We start from the raw sequence: 15,021 nt of genomic DNA, 5'->3' as shown, positions 1-15,021 counted from the left end.
TGTGGAACTTCATGGGGATGAGGAGGGAGATGTATTAAGCCAATATATTATGGTCCACAAACAGTAGACTGGCGCAGCAATGTATTTCAGACCAAATGTTCCGTTGCTGATAATTCCTGGCTGCTTGCCAGCACACAGCTCTGCTCAAACGGCTGATTTCTGAGAAAGCAAAACCTAGACTGGGTGGCTCTGTTTCCTCTTCATTGTAAACATTTGGAGAACAAAAACAAACAGAAATCTCTCCAGCCAGACTAGCAGAAGCTAAGCAAGCACAGAAAGCCTTCCCCAGCAGTCAAGAGAATGCAGAGGGTCAGAGGGGTGGTTGCCCTGGGTGCAAAATTTTGAGGAGGCACAACCAGGCTGCCCTACACAGGTGATGTCTCACTTCATCTGCTGTCACCGCAAGGCGCCTCCGCCTCCACCAGGCCTCCATTGCAGCAGCTGGCGTGCTTCAGGAAGGAAGTACATCAGTGGCCTTGGCACAGGTGGCAGGCTTTGGCAGAGGACTTGCGGCAGCGGAGACAGAGTGTGAGTTAGGCAGGGAGACAGGGGGTGGCAGGCAAGTGAATGAGCGATGGGGGGGCAGACATGTGGTGGCAGAGACAGGTGGGAGCAGGCATGGAAGGGCTGAACCCAGCATAGCCCGGCCCAGAATTCCTCTCTGGGGGTGCTGCCAACCCACGATACACCACTGCTCCCAACTACACATTTTGTTTCCTAGTGCACGCCAAAAAAAACAAACAAACAGCCTTTGGGCACCAGAATATGTATGAGTCCAGGGGAAAAGGAAGCCCTGCAAGTCCCAGAGGATGTTTGCAAATGTTTTTAGTAAACAGGGAAGAAAGAGGAACAGAGAAAGATGAAGGACGGGACAGCGACTATGTGGACAGCTTCCGAAGAGCTTCTCTCTCCACTGTGTCAACCCAAAGGAAAGGAAAAGAGGCAGGCGCCAAGAGGAGGAGGAGGAGGAGGGCAGCTTCCTAGCAGCTAAAGAAGGATAGTATGTCAAATTAAAACGCAGCATCGTTTGAGAGGGAGATCCGGGTTGGTTTCAGAGCAGTTACTTAAAGTTCTTATAGTAGCACTAGCTCAATAGTGACGCCATGTAATTTATTCCCTTTGTAGCAGGAAGAAGAGCAGCCTTCTCCAACGTTAATAATAGTAATACTAAGCAACTCTAGCCGCCCCGCCCCGCCCGCCTAGCAAGGAGCTCAGAGTCGATCAAGCTCAAAAAGAAACGGAAATCATCAAAATCGCAAGAGAAAAGCTCAGCTCCTCACCTGCTTCCCGCCCGATTTTTTTACAGCAAACCACAGTCCACTCCTCGGTCTCTTAACACTTTTCTCCTTCCAACTCTCTTCCTTTCTCTCTTTTATTCCCTCTACCTCCTGCTCGTCGCACTACTAAAAACTAAAAACGAAAGCGAAGTTGCGAGTGAAGACAACGTAAGATTGCAGGAGAGTTTGAAACTTTCCCTTCCCTCCCATGGTGATAATCGCCTATTTCCCGATGGCAGCAAATAGCAAAAGCAGTATTCCCCGCTAGGGGGAGCACCGAGCAGCTGCTTGATCGCGATTCTGCCTTTCCTGGGAAGTCCCGAAGGATGCCTTGTGAAACTTGAAGCATCAGAGGTGGTTAATCCTTCATCTCTGTTGTTGTCGCCTCTGTGTCAGTCTCAGCGGCACCCGAGTCGTCTGCAAGCCCACACAATCCAGATATTATTCCTTGACGGCTTCTTTGTTGTCTGCTTTTGCATTGTTACATTGATAGGCTGCGAAAAATGGAAGGGCTCGAAAGCTGTGGGGATTTGGGGCATCTTAGAGGAAATAGTTTAATTTTTTTGAAACATTCTGATATTCTGCAAGGTGCTGAGCGGCTTTAGAGCCTGCACGACAAGCTGGCTTTGCAGACCAAAACAAATACAATACCTTGTTACGCAGATGCAATTACAACAACATATGGAGCGCAACAGGCTGAATGGTAATGTTCGTAACAAATGTTTTACTGGTTACTTCCTAACATACGAATCAAGTCCAGAATATACACCATATACAATCCTAAAGCAAGGCATATAACCTGTTAATGGAGAAATCTGAGGGCTCCCTTGGACAAAAAAACAAGGACACCAGCCAGGAATACCAGAGGAAAACAGCAGCCAGTAGGTTTGGTCTTTATTGAAGACTGTCGCCACAGGACTCCCACCTGCCACAAGGTGGAACAAGATGGAAGCCCCAAACTAAAGAGCCCCCAAGCTTCTATTAGCTGCTAATCCCCATGCTATTCCCCCCCACTACATCACTCATACATCACGGTTACATCATGAAAGGGGAGGTCTGGTGGCAGTAATCGAAGCATCCTGGACCCTGCCCCATGGTTCTCCTTGCCCTCCACCAATCACCCATCAAGTGTAACAATCCCCATGCTATTCCCCCCCCCACTACATCACTCATACATCACGGTTACATCATGAAAGGGGAGGTCTGGTGGCAGTAATCGAAGCATCCTGGACCCTGCCCCATGGTTCTCCTTGCCCTCCACCAATCACCCATCAAGTGTAACAAAATTTACATTTCCCCATTTCCCAGCCAAGTTAATCACACCCTTTTGTCTTCATCTGGGTTTGTTATTTCTGGAATGGCTACCTGTCTGGCACTCAGGTGTCAGGATGCCAGGGATTATCACTCAGGTAGACGGGCTGCTGAGTAGCTGAGCTCACATGTCTATATGAATTTCTGAAGTTTTCCCAGTGAGCCAGTACATTTATCAGTGAATTGTTACATTTGGTATCGTGCAGCAAAGGCCCTTTGAATAGATAGGAAGAAACTGTGATGAAGTGTTTTGTGGGGACAAATCACAAAAGTCACAAAAGCGATTGTGCTGATTTTGGTAGTGGGCTGCATGTGCATGATATCTGCTGGAGGGACAACCCCCCCTCCCAACCTTTACATAAATTCCTGCAACCAATCTATTTAATTAAATCCAATGTAGATACATTTCTTCCTTTCTTAATACATGTTTGTTTGAGTTCATATATTACACAGTCCTCAAATGTGGTTAAGGAAAGGTCCCCGGAATGTAATGGACGATACAGCTGTTGAAGTTGGCCAGCATAGGTAGCAGACACAGGCAGGCTGGCCCAGGCAGCTGGGTTGGGTAGGACAAGGTTTCCGGATATTTCCTTGTTTTGCCCCGAAGGGCTTCCTAAGCTGTTAATAGTTCTATATAATAAATATAAACACTTGATAATACCATGATTAATATTAGACATGTAGAAATTACAAATATAAATATATTATATCATGACTAAAAATTATGAAGTTCATACCTTATTAAGCATTACACTGGGCAACAATTTTTTACTTTTTGAATGTTGTCTAGATTTCTACAACTGATTTAGGGTATTTTTGCACTGCTGAATCAGGAAATGGCATCCGTTTCTCTCCATCAGGTCAGGTTTTCTGTAAACTGAATGGTGGGCATTGATAAAGGTAAGTACACGTAAATTGCATGTTGCTTCACCATTTTTCAAACTTCAGGGCTTGAACTTCTGTTTCTTGGAACTCCTGGAATGCTCAGCAGCACGGAGGTCTCTCTTCAGAGTCCAACAGTAGTCAGCCATCATGACTGCATCCCAGCGACCCTGATACCTGGTCTCCATATCTTTCGTGTCCTGATGGAATCTCTCCCCCTACTCGTCACTCATTGAACCCAGGTTCTCAGGAAACCGGTCCATATGTGAAAATAGTGCATCTTGACGCTCATGTTGCAGCCCAGGTTTCTGAAAGCAGTCAGCATGTTGTTGACAAGTTCTGCATAGTTTCTGGCCTTATTGTTGCCAAGAAAGTTCTTCACTACCAGAACAAATGCCTTCCACGCTTCCAGTTCCACTTCGTTCATTGAGTTTCCGAACTCTGGATTTCTGATGAGCTGACGGATCTGAGGACCGTCAAAGATGCCAGCTTTCAACTTCTCCATGGTCAGTCCTGGAAAAGCCTGGCACAAGTAAATGAAGCAGTCACCATCATTGTCCAGAGCCTTGGTGAACTGCTTGATTAAGCCGAGCTTGATGTGCAGCGGTGGGAAGAGTATTCTGTCTCTGTCCACCAGAGGGTCCTTGATGGCGTTCCTTTCTTTGCAAGGCACCAATTCCTCCCGCACAGGCCAGTCCTTCTTCGAGTAATGCTGAGCACAGTCCCTACTATCCCACATGCACAGAAAACATGGGTACTTGGTGAAGCCAGACTGTTGTCCCAACAAAAAGTTCACCATCTTCAGGTCAACACAAATAAACCACTTATGCTGATCATAACCAATTTTCTCCAGCACATACTTCACCGCTTCATAGTTCTCCTTCAGTGTACTCGAGTGAGCCAGGGGTATAGAGGCAAACTGGTTGCCGTTGTGTAGCAGAACACATTTCAGTGATCGCTTGTTGCTGTCAATGAACAGTCTCCGATCTTTGGGTTCGTACTGTGGCACTCCAAACTTGAGCAGAAGCTGCGCAATATCTGCACAGTACACCAAGTCCTTCTCTTCCGAGAAAAAACGGAGGTACTCTTGATGCCTGTTGCGTAAGAAGCTGATGCGAGCACTGTCAGAGAGGAGGTTTTTTCCTTCAATCTGGATGCCAACAGTTCGGCAGAGTCCTTTGACAAGCTGAGGTCGCAAACTAGATCATTCAACTCCTTTTGGGAAAATGGATGTGGAGCATCATCTTCAAGAACTACTTCTTCTTCATGTCCTTCAACACTGGAGGCATCTTCGTCACTAATGTCAGGAAGTACTCCGAAGATAGGCACTGGAATTTCATCACAATGAGCTACAGGACGACGAGCTGATTGAAGATCAGGATACTTCATGGGGCGGCTGCCCCATTAACTTAGTTTTGATCCCCCAACTTTATGCTTTGCTGGACCAATTTATGGAAGATTTCGAGGTTTTATGACTTCAAACTGATCCCTTTTTGACATAATCACCCAGAACTATCGGACCTGAATACTTCTTGTCATTAAAATAATCATTTCCAATCAAAACAATTATTTGACAAGGCATTTTACCCCCACCAACTTCTTCTAAAATGCTCCACACAAGCATACATGTGAACAAAAATGTAAAAAAAGACATGTGGCCATAGCTCAAAAACTTGACCTGATTGAGCAAAACCAATGTGATTTTTGGATTCAGCGCATCAGATTCATCCTAAATCAGCTGAAAAAACGCAGACAACAAATTTGTTGTTGACCAGTGTTATCAATCATTAAAAGATACAGAGGTTGTGCATACCATCAAAGTGTGTAACAGATCACGTAAACAATGATTCTTGGACAATTCTTAATAGTAATGGCCAATGAATCTCAGTACACCCTTAATACGCAAAACCATATGATGAGACAGGTGTTAACCTAAATGCAGTCTTAAAGGAATATGACCACAATGGTGTCACATAGGCAGAGCTCTTATGTAGTATATGTTTCACATAGCTCAGGGGTTAAAATGCATCTCTGGGTTATTTGTGGGGCATAGGAATTCGTTCTTTTTCCCCCAAAATATAGTCTAGCCCACCCCATGGTCTGAGGGACGGTGGACCGGCCCACGGCTGAAAAGGTTGCTGACCCCTGACATAGCTTGTGTGGGATATGTCATTATAAAAAGCATGTATACAATTCAGTATTTAGACCTAAACGATGCAGAGTGTTGAGTAAAATAAATAAATCTGCTTTCCTTCTGTGTAAGGACTCTTCCTGCATTTTCAAGAGGTCCTTGATAGGTCCAAAGTACAAAAAAAGTAAGGTCATCCTCAGTGTGCGACTTTTGAATGAAATGGGATACCAGAGGAGCACCCAAAATTCTATTTCTGATCCTAGAATGATGCTCCAATTGTAGCCTTTTGTTGCACCCACACAGAGACAAAAGGAGCCAAACGACACCAAGGGGTTAATCCAGAGAAAGAGCGTTTTTATTCTGCCATGGGGGGGGGGGCGCAGAGGCACCTGTTCCCATGCACCTGTTCCCATGGCTCCCATGCACTCCTCCCTATTAAAGTGGGGTGCTCCCCACCTTATGCGACTTCACTTATGCACGCAAGGCCCCGGAACGTAACCCGCACGTAAGTGAGGAGACGCCTATATACCATCATCTAGGTCAGCCTTCCCCATCTTGGTGTCCTCTCTCTGTTTTGGCTTCCTTCAATCAGAATTCATTACAAAAGGGAATTCATTACAAGGTGAAGTGTGTGAGGAATTGAATTGAATGGGTGCTGGGGGGACGGGGTTGGAGGAGAGACAGAAAGAAGAGCCAATTTGTCCATGGCTAGGGGGCACAATCTGGACAGTTCTGCCAGGCTCTCAAGATCACCTAGCTACAGCTCTGTTAGGCTGTCCCTATTTCTATCGGAGAAATGTTGGAGGGTATGACACAGGTGCACCAGCACTGTGTGCCATCATCTCCCCCCCCCCCATCATAGCCCAGCTGGTTGTGGCGCAGGTGTCCTGAAATAATATGCAAAAATACATTGGGCAAAACCTCATTTAAAGATGTGGGTTTTGAGATGAAAGTGCATTGGTGTGCATCAACCATTTGTTGGCAAGCGGTAGCTTCCAGCCACAATGGATATACTGCATCTGAACACCAGTTGCTGGAGACCACCGGAGGGGAAAATATTTTTGTGCTTAGGTCCTGCTTTCCAGTTTCCTACAGGCATCTGGTTGGACGGATCCAGCAGGAGGCTTCTGTTTCGACATTTACATGGGTCTGAACAACAACAACAACAATAATGCAACAAAGCAACTTGAAATGTGATTTGGTTCTGGCTTGGACCTTCCAGATTCCTCTGGAGCCAAGATCTAAGTCTGGGAAGCGGGCTATGTGTGGAACTTCATGGGGATGAGGAGGGAGATGCATTAAACCATGGATAGGCAAACTAAGGCCCGGGGGCCAGATCCAGCCCAATCACCTTCTAAATCTGGCCCACAGACGGTCTGGGAATCAGCGGGTTTTTACATGAGTAGAATGTGTCCTTTTATTTAAAATGCATCTCTGGGTTATTCGTAGGGCATAGGAATTCTCCCCCCCCCCAAAAAAAATATAGTCTGGTCCCCCACAAGGTCTGAGGGGCAGAGGACTGGCCCCTGCTGAAAAAGTTTGCTGACCTCTCATTAAACCAATGTGTTATGATCCACAAACAATAGATTGGCACAGCAATGCATTTAGGACTAAATGTCCCATTGCTGATAATTCCTGGCTGCTCCCCAGCACACAGCTCTGCTCAAATGGCTGATTTCTGAGAAAGCGAAACCTAAACTGGGTGGCTCTGTTTCCTCTTCATTGTAAACCATTTGGAGAACAAAAACAAATGAGTTTTAGCACATTTTAAAATGGGTAAGGAAGGTTGGCACACTGCAGAGTGCACCAGGTGGAACATGATCTAATCTAAATACTGGATTACGCAATAGCCTGATCTATTAGAAGGCTCAAAATGCATGAGAATCCTCCACTGATGTAAGCAATAACATTGAACATAAAAAAAATTACAGTACACACAATAATTGGGTCCCACCTTTGTGGAAATAACATACTGCCAGGCACATTTTAGCATTCCTACATAATATCACACAACAAACTAATTAAATATCAGTTGCATATTTTGAGGCAATCGTGATCTTTTACACATCTTTTCAGTCCTGGAGCACAGAGTCTTGAGGTTTAAAATGTGAGAGAATGTCCTTGCAATTCAACCCCCCCCCCATTGTCAGCCTCCCTCCTCCGTCAGTCGATACCCTTTGAAAGAAATTGCTGTGGAATCCCATAAGGGAAAAGGGCAGATTTTTGTTTACAACATTAGAATGCAAACTACTTGTCTTTTCATTGAAAGGGAGATTCAGCAGTCTTTAGATGGGCAATAAAAGGTCCTGCTGATCAGGTTGTAAAATAAAACTCAAACACCACTCTTTTTGGATCGGGCCCACCACAATGGCAGCCCACTGGGGTTTGCCAGTGGACAGAATAAAAGACATGGGACGCTGGCAATCCAATGCGTACAAAAGTTATATCTGCGACAACTCCAAAATTTAAAACAGACCTATCACTTACACTTCTCTGTCTTTTTCTTGCTTTTCAGGGACAAACCGCATAGAAATTTGGATTGTGGGACACAGTATCGTCCATTGGGCCTGGGAACAGGTGGCAGCTAGCGGCCAGGGGTGCCAGCTGGGTTTTCCATCCCACATCATTATTTCCTGGATAGCGAGACATGGGATGCACTGGGCAGAGATGATGCCAATTGTGAAGGCCAGGGTGGATGCACATGCCCCCCCCCCCCAATGCTTTGGTTTTGCAGCTGGGTGAGAACGATTTGCCTTGCTGGAAAGGCGTGGACTTGCTCTTCAATATCAAAAAGGACTTGGACAACCTTGCACTGAATTTCCCGAAAAAGACTCTCTTTTGGTCGCTGCTCTTGGAGAGACACGTTTGGTGTGGCAGCAATTCTCCAGCCGCAACAGATTGTGTCCGAAAACACTTGAATCGTTCCGTTTCACAGAAGGTTATCACGTTGGGTGGCCGGGCGATCGCGCACCCTTCCATAGTTTTCAGCAAGATGGCACTATTTTGTGATGATGTTGTACCCCTTTCCAATTGGAGGAATGATATATGGCTGGTCGATGTTGCAGATGACTTGAGGCATTGGTTACAGGTGTAAGGGTATTTGGTGGTGAGCCTTTGGGCTCTTGTGGCGGTTAGACATTGTTTGACCTTGTGATGGGGGAGGGGAGGTGTGGCCATCACCTGCCCCTACAAGCTTAAGGGTATTCCGTTAAAGGAATCCAGGGGTGTTGATCTTGTCCAAAGCCCGGGTCAGGGGCTAGGGCCATGACACGACCCCGACAGGAACACCAGGGGGAGGTCAACAGGGCTTCCCCTTCCAGGGGTTTACCCTTACTGGACTTCCTGCGCATCGGGCAGGAGTCAGATATAGTCAGGACCATTCAGTGCCTAAGCCAATACCGCTCACATTCTGTAATCAATAAATTTGTGGCCAAATTTTGCCCAATAACATTAACCTAATATCCGTGTCCTTGTTTGAGTTATTTCTCAACAAAAGGGTGGCTGCGGGGTCTTGACACGCAATTCCTGGCTGCTCACCAGCACACAGCTCTGTTCAAATGGCTGATTTCTGAGAAAGCGAAACCTAAAATGGGTGGCTCTGTTTCCTCTTCATTGTAAACCATTTGGAGAATAAAAACAAACGGAAATCTCTCCAGCCAGACTAGCAGAAGCCAAGCACGCACAGGAAGACTAGTTTGGTGCAGCCAATTCTGTCCAAAGCAGTGAACCAGCTGTAGGTGGAAAAATCTGAGAGTTTGTGACAATGATGAATCCAGAAAACTAAACACTATTTCCCGGGACAATTTTGATTAATAAAAGAGATTTTTAGAATGCAAACTACTTGTCTTTTCATTGAAAGGGAGATTCAGCAGTCTTTAGATGGGCAATAAAAGGTCCTGCTGATCAGGTTGTAAAATAAAACTCAAACACCATTAGCCATATGACTTAATATTGAATCCATAGGGTGTTTAAAAGCAGCAGCAGCAGCAGCAAAAGCAACAACAACAACAACAACAACAACAACAATTGTGTTTTTCATCTTGCATCCAGCACTTGCAAATAATGGGGCTCTGTGTGAGCAGGTACTCACAGCCATACAGAACAGGATTTAACAGCTGATAATTGCGAGATTAAATCCTGCTGCTTTCACTGCCTGCACCCATTCCCTCCTGTCTTAGCCAACACCTGGAGCCAACCTAGAATTGAACACCATGCACCTGCCCATCAGCTGATGGCAGCTGTTTGGCCGGTGGACGTGGTTTGGAAAATTTTGTGATCGGAGGCCAAATTGGACCCCTTCATGGGCCAAGATTGAAATAAGAGCTCCTCTGTTTACTCAGCTTGCCTCCTGATTGAATAATGATGGGAAGGCAGGTGTCACTCAAGTAGTCACGTTGCATTAACACACTGTTGTGCTAACTGCTTAGTTAGCACCCACTGCCACACTTTGTGGACAGGGGCATAGGAAGGGGTGCGGTGGAGACAGTCCGCCCCGGGTGTCATCCCGGGGGGGGGCGTGACAACCCCCCCGGCAGATCGCGCCGCTGCACCACAATTGGCCCATTCCACCTATCGCTCTTCTGATACGTCATCACACACTCCAAGGTAGCTGGGCCCCTAGGAGTTGGCCCGTTGGAGTTGGCCCCTATGTATGCCCCTTTCCCAGCATGGGAGCCTAGCCAAGCATTGCCGAGTCATATCCTGAATCTAGCAGGATCCAGTGGCGTAGCGTGGGGGGTGCAGGGGGTGCCGGCCGCACCGGGCGCAACATCTGGGGTTAGGGCAAATCCATGGGTTAGGGGGCGCAAATCCACGGGTTAGGGGGCGCAAATCCACGGGTTAGGGGCGCAAATTACTTGCCTTGCCCCGGGTGCTGACAACCCACGCTACGCCACTGGCAGGATCTCATGGTGAGATCTGGATCCCTCCCGGTGCCTTGCGCAATTTCCCCCTGGGCAGGAATCTCCGAGTGGTGCGACCACATAAGGGTTAAGGGGAGTGAGAGAGCTGGGCTCCCTAGAGCAGTCCGGAAAAGGCCTCTCTCTCTGTCTCTCCTCCTCATCTCATCTCCTCTCCATGCTTGTCTTGGAAGGCCACTGGGGTGGTGAGTCTTTTGGGTGAAGGGGAGGCTCTAGGGTGATTGGGGTTGCAGAGGAGACTGTTGGGGGGCTGAGAGATGAATGATTGGGGGGGAGGGAAGCAAAGGGACCCAAGGCCTCTCAGCACCCCCCTGGAACACTCACCCTGCCCCCGTGGGCGGCTAGCCCTGCCCCAGGAGCCAGAGCACCTAGCTCCACCACTGTTTGTAGAGCTAGCTCCTTTTGGAGAGCATGGGTTGGTATCGCCAGTCCTTGGTTTCAGGTTTGGCTGGAAAGATGAAGAAGGACTTCTCAAACCAAGGAAAATTTCATTCTGCATAAAAGTTTATTAATAGGTAAAGGTAAAGGGACCCCTGACCATTAGGTCCAGTCATGGCCGACTCTGGGGTTACGGCGCTCATCTCGCTTTATTGGCTGAGGGAGCCGGTGTACAGCTTCCGGGTCATGTGGCCAGCATGAATGAGCCGCTTCTGGCAAACCAGAGCAGTGCACGGAAATGCCGTTTACCTTCCCACCAGAGCGGTACCTATTTATCTACTTGCACTTTGACGTGCTTTCGAACTGCTAGGTGGGCAGGAGCAGGGACTGAGCAACGGGAGCTCACCCTGTCACAGGGATTCAAACTGCCGACCTTCTGATTGGCAAGCCCTAGGCTCTGTGGTTTAACCCACAGTGCCACCCACGTCCCTAAGTTTATTAATACATGCTCATAATACATAGCACACACATAAATACTCTCTAAATCTAGTCCTATACAGAAAACAAGAGGCTTGGGTAGAATTGAGGAGTGTCAGATGATAACATAAATAACCTAAGCTGAACCCAACGTACCTATCACGTATCTGACTGGGTACTAAGGAATGATGGGAAATCCCCCAGAGCCATCTCTGAGGGCGGATCATCCTAACAGGTCCTCCACCTCTGCAGAGGGGGAAAGGTGCTGAAAGCCTAAATCTCAACAGGAAGTGATCTGACCAGGACAAGGGACTGATGGCACTATGCCCCACTTTCAGATCACGCTCTTCTTGCCCAGTTGAGAAAACAAGGTCCAGAGAGCGGCCTGCCACATGGGTTGGGCTGTTGACATGTTGGGACAGCCCCATGGTTGTCATGGCAGCTATGAGGTCCTAAGCCACCCCAGAGCTGGTCACCTTGGCATGGATGCTGAAGTCTCCCAAAACCAGCCATCTATGACTCCTCAACACCCCCTCTGAGAGCCAGTGTGGTGTAGTGGTTAAGAGCAATAGACTCGTAATCTGGGGAACTGGGTTCGCATCTCTGCTCCTCCACATGCAGCTGCTGGGTGACCTTGGGCCAGTCACACTTCTTGAAGTCTCTCAGCCCCACTCACCTCACAGAGTGTTTGTTGTGGGGGAGGAAGGGAAAGGAGAATGTTAGCGGCTTTGAGACTCCTTTGGGTAGTGATAAAGCGGGATATCAAATCCAAACTCTTCTTCTCTGAGAGGTTCTTTTGGCTCAGGCAAGGAAACTGCTGGGCAGCGAGACAGGTAGTAAGGATATCAAACGCCATTAAGACCTATTACAATAGTTTGGGGTAGTTTGTTGTTGTCTGAAAGAATGTGGAAATCCTTTCTTTATGAATCTCAAACTTTTAACTATGTTTTAAAACAATTTCTAGCCCCTGTGGAAACATGTTGGTGCAGGCAACTCTCCCCAGCCACCTAACCCAGAATGTCTCCCTTTGAGAGATGACCCTCTTCTGCAAAGCAAGGGAGAAAAGAGGGGCTGCTGCATTAGTGTCAGCAAAGCATTTTGAAAGTAAAAGGGGAGAGGAGAGCAAGCAGTGTGACAGTTTTGCTTTGTTCAGGGGGAAATCTAAGCTCGATTTCTACAAAGCAGCAATCAAATTTCTCATCCCAGTTCCCTTTATGACGACTGTCATGTTGAAGAAGAGAATTAGCCCCCCTTCATATCAACATAGAAAATTCAGTGTTCAAGGATGAGTCTTCAGGCACGTAGCAAACACATTTCCTTTACTTGGTGGAACTTAATTGAGCACTACAGAAAATAAGATAAATGAGGTTAATAACATAAAAACATCATAAAAGTTGCCATTACCAATTTAAAATATTGTTAAGGCTGAGAAACCTTGACTAAATCTTAACTAAATTATAATTGCCTGAATCAGCAAGGCTAGAATTGGGCAGGAAGCAAAATATTATATGGGTCAAATGAAAGAGAGAGGGGGTGATCAAAGGAATGGATATTTATTCCCAAATTCTCCTTTGAAGGAGGTATTTTTTCCTAAGCTTTCTCCATTATCGAAGAAAAACAAGATTACATTCCACAAAATCTACAGCCTCAGAAAGGAAAAAAACTATAGACTTCCGGTCAGCGCCAGCGGATTAATGGTGGATTCCCTCCGAGCTGTGGCGAAGCGGAGACCCAAAGAAATCACGGGCGGTGAAGCCTGTGAACTTGGAGGCTCGGCGGGCTCCATTTGCGCCCCCCCCCCGCTGTGAAAGAGCCTTTTTAAAGGCTCCAGAACGGAAAGGGGGTGTGTGGCGTGGAGCTGAGAGCCGTCTATCCTCTTCACGGAGTGAAGCCGCAAGCCATAGCCGGAGAGCGCTGATTTCTTTCTGGACAATTGGAAGCTAAAAGAACTACCCGTGAGTAGGATTAAGTAAATATTTGGAGGAAATTTACAACAAATTCGGCCGAAACGGGAAAGGTATAAACAGGAAGTCTGCCTTTCCGTTCTTGTAAATAGATCAAAGCAAAGAGACTGTAAAGCTACAACTCTGGAAGAGGTTATTAAAGGCTTAAAATCCAGCACCAAAAAGGCGATCCCCCCTCTGTTTGCAGGGGCAGAGGGGTGAAATTGAGCAATATTTATTCCTGCAAGGAAAAAAAAAAGGAGAAAAGGTTTATCTGCTGCCTTTAAAACCTGGGAACGGACTGCCTATGACAGGGAAGCCGACTACCGGGATGAACTGTCAACACTTTAAGGGTAAAGAATTTTGACTTAACTCTGAAAGAAAGATACAGTGTCTCCAGTACTGCTATTGAAAGTAACTTTTAAGGACATTGAAAGTGTGACTTTTAAGAGATATTGGAGACTTATAAGGATTATTTGTTTGAAAAGTTACAAAGTGAAGTTGGAAGTGTGTCCCCCTAGAGGAGACTTTGTTGCAATAACAACTAAGCCAATAAGTAACTAAGTTGTGGAAAATTCCTCTTCAAAACAAATCTTTCTAGGCGTGTGACTGACCTTGGGTTGTGCATGAGAGTGTTATGGCAGATGGACAGGAAAAAACCACTAGGTCTGGAAGACAATACAAGACAGATATTACACAACAGAGAAGGGCTTCAACATCCGGAGCAGCAGGCACAGCAGGTGCTGCTGCTTTACAAGTTAAGCCAAAAGCTATGACATCTGAAGACTTGTTGGCCCAGGCACTTGGTAAAATAAATGCATCTTTGGAGAATTTAGCTAAACAGGTTGCAGAGACAAACAAACAGGTTGCAGAGACAAATAAACAAGTAGCTGAGGCCTCAGCAAAAATTGATTTGAACACTACAAATATTAATGAACTGGGAAAGAAGGTGAATTCTAACACACAGTCCATAGAAAAGTTATTGGAGGAATCGGCCTCGACTAGGAAGTTAGCTGAGGAAGCTAAGGAAACTGCAACCGCCGTCCAAGAGAAGATACCACCAGTATATAAGAAACTTGAGGATCATGATTTGACACTGTCTATGATTGAATTACAAGGAAAAGAGAGGAATTTAAGACTCAGAGCAATACCTGAAAGTGAGAAAGATAATTTGGCAGACTTCCTTACAAAGGAATTCGTAGATTTTTGGCAACAGGACCTGGGGAAGGAAGAATTTAAGATAGTGAGTGCATTTAGGCTTGGTAGAAGACAAAGAAAGAACAAGGCAAGAGACTGTTTGATTACCTTAAGAACAAAAGAAGAAAGAGACAAAATTTTGAATCTGCACTATCAAAGAACTTTGGAAATTGGAGATTCATCGGTGGAGATCTTTAAGGACATACCTAAATATATTCTGGATGTAAGGGCCTACTACAGAGATCTTGTTGTTTTACTGAGAAGAAACAAAATACTTTTCAGGTGGGAATTTCCCCAAGGTCTATCTTTTAAATATAAAGGAAGAAAAATAAGAATAAGGACAGTAAATGATAAAGACAACTTTTTGAAAGACCACGAAGAGGACTTACAGAAGGAAGTGGAATCTGGAGAGGAACCAACCGTATCAGGAATAGGAATTTCAGACATTGCAAATCTACCATATGGACTTCCTGGCCTAGGGAAAGACATACCACCGACAGAAGAAG

General features: G+C 46.1%; 1 long non-coding RNA gene across 1 annotated transcript in view; it reads left to right on the top strand.

Annotated features, from left to right (window-relative positions):
* LOC310769194 overlaps positions 1–4,585 on the top strand; it is a 122,198-nt gene extending 117,613 nt beyond the window's left edge. Inside the window, exon 3 of the long non-coding RNA XR_014551511.1 lies at positions 4,552–4,585. This is a non-coding gene — a long non-coding RNA (uncharacterized lncRNA). The remainder of the gene's footprint in view (positions 1–4,551) is intronic.
* Positions 4,586–15,021: the final 10,436 nt, after the last annotated feature.

This window comes from Podarcis filfolensis (assembly GCF_964270895.1).
Source record: "Podarcis filfolensis genome assembly, chromosome: 8".
Taxonomy (NCBI): Eukaryota; Metazoa; Chordata; class Lepidosauria; order Squamata; family Lacertidae; genus Podarcis; species Podarcis filfolensis.
This window is presented reverse-complemented; position numbering and strand designations above follow the sequence as displayed.